We start from the raw sequence: 8677 nt of genomic DNA, 5'->3' as shown, positions 1-8677 counted from the left end.
ACCAAGGATTTACATCATAGACTGAGAAACGCTTAGAAAGAAAGAAAGAAAGAAGGAAACCTCTGGTTATTTCCCACAGGCTCAACACTGATGTTGGCTGATGAAGCCTTGGAGTCGGCGTTTCAGTCCGTCATCAGTCGTCGGGCGGGGTTGAAGTCGTGGCTCTAATGTATTCAAAAAAAGGATTTTCCAAACCACATTTCCCTGACCTTGATAGAAAACATCATGATACAAAACAATGATAATAATAAAGACAATAACTGCACTATAATGTTCACCAACTGGGTTCACTTCACCGTGGGAAATACCTTCAATCCCAATGTGCTATAGTAACATTCTTCCTCTGTGCCTCGGTGTAAATTTAAGACATTTCAAGATTGAAGATTCAAGAAGCTTTATTTATCCCAAGGGAAATTAGTGTGCAACAGTTTCAATACAAAGGTGGAAAAGGATCAGAGTAACAATTAGCAGAAACATAAATCAAATCAAAATAAAGCAAATGAACTAAGTGTGACAGAGTGCAACAGACATCGTGGTTAAGCGTAGTTATATACAATATACAACAATACGCAGCGTGCAGTTTAGCAGCAGATTGAAATGAAATAAGTACAAACTAATAAGTGAGAAGGACCGATAAGTTCTAAGCGTTAAAAATGTTAAAATGTAGCAGCATTTCCTACAGAACTAAGTGACAGTATGGCACAGTGGAGTGTAGCAGCATTTCGTACTTCAGTCAGTTACAGTAAACCACAGTGAAATGTAGCAGCATGTCCTAAAGCACAGTAAGTGTAGCAGCAGATAGTTACAGTAAACCATTAATAAATAAATAAAGTGATGTAGTGGTGATATGAAGAGACAGTGTAAAGTGTAGCAGCAGTAAGTTACAGTACCACAAATAAGTGATGTAGTGGTGGTATAAAGTGACAGTGTAGTATAGCAGCATTTACATATATTGTTCTAGTTATTCTTATATTTTATTTTCCCTGTGTTTATATTGTGCATATTTTTCTATATTTATCTAGAATGTATTGTTTCTTATTGATGCTTCTGTGGTTGCTAACCACTTTGCTCCAGTGATAAAAGGAAACTTTCCCTTTGTGGGACTAATGAAGGGATATCTTATTTAATGAGGTGAAGTAAAGATGTGAAGGAGATGTGACAACTACTAGCCGATGAGTCTAAAACATGGCACTTCCTGATTGGATCAACCAGGAAGTGGCTGTAGTTGGGGCTCGGTTCAGACAGTTTGTAATAACTTTTCCTCCAGCTCCATCATCACAAGTTAATGAGCACATACTGTACATGACCTGAAAAATTAATGGCCATAAGCTGTTTTTTGTGTTTAGTTAACAAATACAATGCATGCTAACACGCTAAACTAAGATAACTAACATGGTAGACATTAAACCTGCTGAGCATCAGCCTGTTAACATTGTAGTCCATAAGATTTCCTCTTACATGCTGTTCAAAACAAAATCCAAATATCACAAATTAGCCATTTAAACTGTAAGGAAGTGAGGCAGAGTGACGTGAAGTGAATGCACCAAAAGTGAACTTCCTGCATTAACATGACAGACTGATCCTTCTGTAAAACTCCTATGATTGGTATCAGTTTAATGGCTTTTCCACCTCATCAGTCAAACAAGCCAGTATTGTTTAGGTTTTATTATGATAATGATGATGTTTACCTCTCAAACGTTCGAGTGTGCTCACGGCAAGTGGTCATTTACACATCATACGTTAACCCCCGACCCGTCCACCGTTCAGCTGCAGTTTAGTCCTTATAAGTGGAGGACATTCCTGCGCAGTCAGCTCAGGCTGATTTTGTGTTTATGACCATTAATGGTCACGCAGGAGCAGACAGATGCGTCGTGTTGCTGTCCTTATGGATCCTATGTGTTATGAATGGACTTAGGTCTGTTAGTGTGCACTCGGATGTGTTTAAATCAACCGTCCGTCTCCTGGTTCCCCAGAGAAAATGTCCCCCGTCCCCCTGGTTTCCAGTCATGAATCCTGTGTGACTGACTTCTGGACATAAAACACGTCTCAGACATCTGACCTTTGGACGTGACCTCACAGGGCTAACCGCCTCGTCCCGACCTAACTGACCTTGCGTGTATTTGTGTGCATATTTAGCCGCATCATTGCTTGTATTGACTATAACTAAATGCACAAAATTGCCCTTTTTTAGCAGTTTGCCATCTGGAAGTCGGCCCTCGAGGGAGGGATGTTGCCTCTGGGGAGTCGGTTGTTATGAAGCGTGGATCCCTGCAGCATTTTTGTGTTGACGTCCCTGAGGAGTTAAAAGGTTATCGTGGTACCAGAGCAATTATGTCAAGCAGAAATGTCACACAGACCCGATTAACGAGGCTCTTTTCCTTGGGTCATGAGGTTTTTCGGGGGTATTTTCGGTCCTTTATGGAGCAAATGTTCAAGTTTGGATTTCCAAAATAAAAGAATGTATTATTGCTTTTGAACCGACACATGAGAGACGACAAAGACGGAAAGTTTCAAGTGTTTTAAGTAATTTCATAGAGCAAAGGTTCAATAATCTGAGTTTAATATAGATTTTTCTTTCACTTGTTGAATATGAATTAAGAATAATAAAAGTGGAACACTGGGATCGGCTCCAGTCCCCCCGCGACCCCCGACCCCGGGATAAGCGGTTGAAGATGAATGAATGAATGAATGAAAAGTGGAGCAGATGAGAAAGAACAATGTGTCATTACATGGACTTACACTGTAGAGATATTGGGTAATAAAGAGCTAAAGGCAGAAAAAATAAAACACAAATAAACTCATTTTAAATAGAAAAAGAACAGAAAAACTTGAAAATATTGAATGAACGACAATAATGATCTAACAAAGTATAAACAAAGTGTTTTTTATAAACTATACGTGAAAAATAAATTACTATTTTGCTGTTTGTTTCATTTTATCCATTTTTTATTTAATCTTTGATTTTTGTATTTTCTCATTAAATATTTGAAGAACTTAATTTTAATTTTCTATTTTGGTTTTTATTTTTAAAATATATTTCTCAAGATGTTTTTATTTATTATTTTTGTTTGATCAGTGTTTCATTAAATATTTTAATGAATGCTTTTCTATTTTTTGTTTTATTTAATTTTTAATTTTTCTGTTTTTTTTTTTAAATGTATTTAATTGATTGTTTTATTTTTATTTTCCTTTATCTTTTTATTCTTCAATTTCTCTACAGTTGAAGTCAATGTAATGATGCACTTTTCCCTTTTCACCTGCTCTCTGGTCCGTGTCTTTTCTTAATTGGACCTAATTAAGTCCACCGGTTCGATCCCAGAGGAAAGCATCAATGGAAGCGTCTGTGCTTGTTCCTCTTCTCCATCACAAAATAACAACGATGCAGCAAATGTGAACTTCAAAAGCCTGTGAACCAGATTCTTCCTTATTAACAAGGTAAACAACATTGTATTGTTTTTAGAAACTGACCTACTTTTCCGTTTTAATCTGGATTTATATAAATATATATATATATATATATATATATATGTATGTTGTGACGAAAAGAGAGCTGAGGAAGGCAAAGCATTGGATCTACCGGTCAATCTTGGTTCCTACCCTCACCTGTGGTCATGAAAGCTGGGTCAGGACCCAAAGAACGAGATCATGGGTACAAGCGGCCGAAATGTGTTTCCTCAGGAGGGTGGCTGGAGTCTCCCTTAGAGAGAGGGGGAGAAGTCCAGCATCCGTGAGGAACTCGGAGTAGAGCCGCTGCTCCTTTGCGTTGAAAGGAGCCAGTTGAGGTGGTTCAGGATCATCTAGTAAGGATGCCCCCTGTGCGCCTCCCTAGGGAGGTGTTCCAGGCACGTCCAGCTGGGAGGAGGCCTCGGGGAAGACCCAGGACCAGGTGGAGAGATTAGATCTCCACACTGGACGTGGGGATCACCCAGTTATAGCTGGTTAATGTGGCCCGGGAAAGGGAAGTTTGGGGTCCCCTGCTAAAGCTGCTGCCCCCGCGACCTGACCCCGGTTAAGCAGTTGAAGATGAGATGAGATAAATATATATTTATATATATGCACTGGAGGAAAAGTGAGCGGATCACCAGAATGAGCCAGACTCATAATCTGGGGACAATGAATATTATGAATTATGTCAATCCATCCGACAGTTGTTGAGAGTATTTGTCTGTTTCAGTCTGAACCGAAGCGGCGACTGGATCGACCAACAGACCGGCGTCCGTCCCATGAGCCGCGCTGCTAACATTTAAGGTATGACTTCAGTTTGTGAACCACACGCCAGAAAAGGTTGAGATGTGAACATGTAACACGTGACTTGAATAGCTATAAAAGACCACAGCCATGAGACACTTCACTGGGGCATAAACCCATCACGAGGACCCCGTCTACAGAACATGACACTCCCTTCAGGCTGCTCTCTCTGTGCTGCCTGTGTTTGCTCTCAGATTCATATTATTATACAAACATGCATTATGTTAAATGCAGTATCCAACATCTGTTTTGCAGCCTTACATTGACGCATCACCCGAGTATAAGGACTAAACATGATTTCTGTTTAGATAAAAAGCATAAAATTTAATCTTGACTGAATAGAAAAGGAATTATTATAATTTCCTCTAACTTTAAAGCAGCTTTGTGAACATTTCCTCTTAAGTCTTGAAGCTCGATCAGCTCAAACTGAAGAAAACCTCCCCTGTGATCTGAATAGAAACTGACAGTCTTCCTAAAGCACACATCGCATCCCCCCCCGCCCTCGCACAACCTCCAGCGTCGGGTCACAGGCAGGCAGTCGCTGTCTCTTCTGTAAATATGTACAACTGTTGCCGTTCAGACAATCTGTTGTCATGGTGCTTGTGCTCCTGCTGCTTCGCTGTCACCGCTCCTGCAAACTGCTACTTCCTACACAGTTTGGCTGGTTGTCGTCACATTAGGCTGTTTCCCATGTTTTCCCATCTTCAGCCTCTTATCCGGGGTCGGGTCTCGGGGGCAGCAGCTTTAGCAGGGGACCCCAAACTTCCCTTTCCCGGGCCACATTAACCAGCTCTAACTGGGGGATCTTGAGGCGTTCCCAGGCCAGTGTGGAGATCTAATCTCTCCACCTGGTCCTGGGTCTCCCCCGAGGCCTCCTCCCAGCTGGACGTGCCTGGAACACCTCCCTAGGGAGGCGCCCAGGGTTCATCCTTACTAGATGATCCTGAACCACCTCAACTGGCTCCTTTCAACGCAAAGGAGCAGCGGCTCTACTCCGAGTTCCTCACGGATGCTGAACTTCTCCCCCTCTCTCTAAGGGAGACTCCAGCCCCCCTCCTGAGGAAACACATTTGGGCCGCTTGTACCCGCGACCTCGTTCTTTCGGTCCTGACCCAGCTTTCATGACCACAGGTGAGGGTAGGAACCAAGATTGACCGGTAGATCCAGAGCTTTGCCTTCCTCAGCTCTCTTTTCATCACAACGGTGCAGGTAGAGCGACTGCAACACCGCCCCCGCTGCTTCGATTCTCCGGCCAAACTCACGCTCCATCGTCCCCTCACTCGTGATCATGATCATGAACATGATACTTGAACTCCTTCACTTGGAGTAAGGACTCATTCCCTACCTGGAGTAAGCAATGCACCGGTTTCCACCGGTGATACACTAAACAGATATTATGTGAGTCTGGACGGTTTGGATGTAAATTGCAACTTCACTAGTTTTACTTTGAGGTTTTATCCTTTTGAATTTCTTTGACTAAACCTTATTTTCAGCACGACCTTACGAACATGCCACATTGCATTTTCACCACACACATTACTCGTGTATGTGACGATTTACCTTTTGAATTCTTTGGTTAAAGATGGACCATTGAACAGCTCTTATCATCCCCGCTACTTCTGTAGCAACTTAGTCATGGTCCGCGTCAATCAAAATACTTTTTTGACCAGTTGTTTGATTAATGCACCATATACCTGAATATGCTGATCACGAGTTTAGAGGAAGACATGCAGCTTTTTTTGTGTGATTGCACAATCCAAGTCAAACCAGGCTGGTGATTCATTCGCACACAAAGAGGCTCTTCCATCTTTTATCTCGTCCATCCTGAATACGATGCTGATAAATCACGATGGCTGCGTTTGCTTGAATTCACGAGGATAATTACTTGCACGCTTTGAAAGAACATGAATCAGAGGTTTTAGGCGAAGCGAATCTTCAGATGCCGTAAAGCTGCAGAAGGTGGGAGACATGACAAGAATACCTGATAATTACAATATCAATGCTTGTGTTGTTGAGTATATCCATGTTATGCTACTTTATACTTCTACTTTACTATATTTCAGAGAGAAATATTGGACTTTTGTACTCTTCTACATGTACATGACATCGACAGTATATGATGAGTTTATAAAATATGATGCATTGTTTGAGATTAAACCAGTTTTCTCCACTTATAAAAAAGGAGATTTCCTTCGAAACTTCTCAGGTGGTTTCATTACAACTGTTTTTGCTCTACTATGGTTTAGTTTTGCTAAGGATTTAAGCACAAAAAGAGCTTGGTTAAGTTTAAGGAAAGGTTATGGGTATGGTCACGGGTTCGGTTGGAAATAAAACGCAGTCTCCCATTTTTAAATATGATATTTTGTTGACCCATTTTTCCACCCTTACCTCTACCCTGCGCTGACTTTCTCGCTCTATCATAACCCCACACTACTTCTTCCTTTTGCTACAGAAGGACATTGGAGTCATTATTACTACAGTTACTGTTGGGCTTTTGTCACTTTAACGTAATCAAATATTGCTTTTCGTGAGTGTCTTTCATTTAAGCTGCGGCCCAAAGATTTAAAATGATCTAATATTTCACCCATATATTAGAAAAAGTCTGAAAAATATAAAAATGTGTGTATCAGAAGCTCTTTTAAACTCCTTTAATCATCTCACGGCCCTGTTTGGAGGATTGTTGCATTAGTATTTGCGATCTAATATTTGTCATACATAATAATAATGATGATAATAATAATATAGGAGTTATAGGGGCCATTTCTGCAGGATTACTTTCTTTAATTTGATGATATTCTGTACTTTTACTTAAAGCTACAATCTTAAAAATCTGTTTTGTTCTCTTTGGCATCCCCTGTGGCGATCAGCTGTAATTGCAGGTGTGTTTCTTAATCTCACCTTCACTTGTTTTTGTGTAGGTTTTTCTTCCACCCTGTGGTTAAATTGTATATTACTTTCAACCAAACAGTCCCCTCTGGTGCCTCGCTTTTTCAAACGTGCGTTGCAACCGGGTTGCAACTACGGTAGGCGCTATGTGCCGAAAAGCTGACAACACGTCATCCAATACTACCTCTTCAAGCCTTCTTTCGGGTGATGAGGGACGTTGTTTCAAACAAACTTCAAACTGCATTGAATCATAAGTGTGAGCATGTTTTAGTATATACTCCTGGGATCTTCCACAGTCACGCTGGCTCTGAGCGAAGACACGTTTAGCCTTAACGGTACCACGTAGTGTTTTATGTCCCTCTCAGCTGTTTATAGTTTATTATAGACCGGAAGGACATGGACGCCTCCGTAGAGCTGACCTGTCCTACACCTGTCCTATGTTAATACAGATCAGAAATGATTCGCACAGGAGGATTGTTGGCAGAGTTAATTGTACACCAATGAGGACTTATTTATGAATGAAGTCGCCGATTTAAGGTATAAGTTACTTAAAACGCTACACTGCCCCTTTAAGTATGATCTTGCATCAAGGCTTGACCTTTACTTGTAACGTAGAGTTGTTGGTAATTGTACGCTATGTTGTAGGCCACATTTTTCATTGTATCTGCGTTGTATGACATTATCTTGTGCGGCGTAACTCTTAATTAGTCGCCACCATCCCTGCCAGTTTACAGGAGCCCGTGCTCGGTCCCGGGGGCACAGTCACAGTGGGAGGTGGATGAGGTAATACGGGTCTGATCCTGACTGACAGACAGCTGGACCCCCCCGGCCTCCACAGATGGGGGGAGGGGGCTTGACACAAGCTCCATCACGTTCCATCACTAGCTCCAAGTCGCCGAGGGAACTGACACCACTGATTAACAGCATCCAATTTTGTCTGCGTCAGGCTTAATTCTGCGGCGTTTCATCATCCACTCATGCTCGCTAGGGGGAAAGCTGCAGGGTGACGGCACAACAGGCAGTGTTAATAGCCAGCGGTTTAATCTCAGCAGATGCAAGAGAGGATTTCAATCTGAATGGCTGCTTTTATTACACAGTGGTCCACAAGTAGATGATATTTTATGGATGCAGTTAAACCTTCAAACTAGGGTTTTAATCGGTGGAACAGCACGCCTCAGTTGCAACTGCATAATGCTTCTTTTTTAACTCCTTGAGACTTTCCAGAAATATCAAAGGTCGTCCGTGCAAGAATGAATAGAAAATATTTTGATTAATCCCCCGTAACTTCTCTGGATGTGGGATTTATGCCTTGAGTGCCTTTTTCACCAGATGAATTTCGTTCCGCCTTGCTTCCCTCATCCATCTGGGATCGCTCGACTGGGAAGTGATTTCAGGAGGCTGGGTCTTAGCAAAAATCCTCCCGTATGATTGGATATACCACTTGTCCGTCATCTTTAATGATGTGTTACTTCAACCAGTCACATCAGCGGGCAGCGTTATAGACGGGGGTGGTCTGTGAGACACTGAAGACATCCCGGAGTGT

The sequence above is a fragment of the Echiichthys vipera genome (assembly GCF_963691815.1).
Source record: "Echiichthys vipera genome assembly, chromosome: 20".
NCBI classification, from domain to species: domain Eukaryota; kingdom Metazoa; phylum Chordata; class Actinopteri; order Perciformes; family Trachinidae; genus Echiichthys; species Echiichthys vipera.
This window is presented reverse-complemented; position numbering follows the sequence as displayed.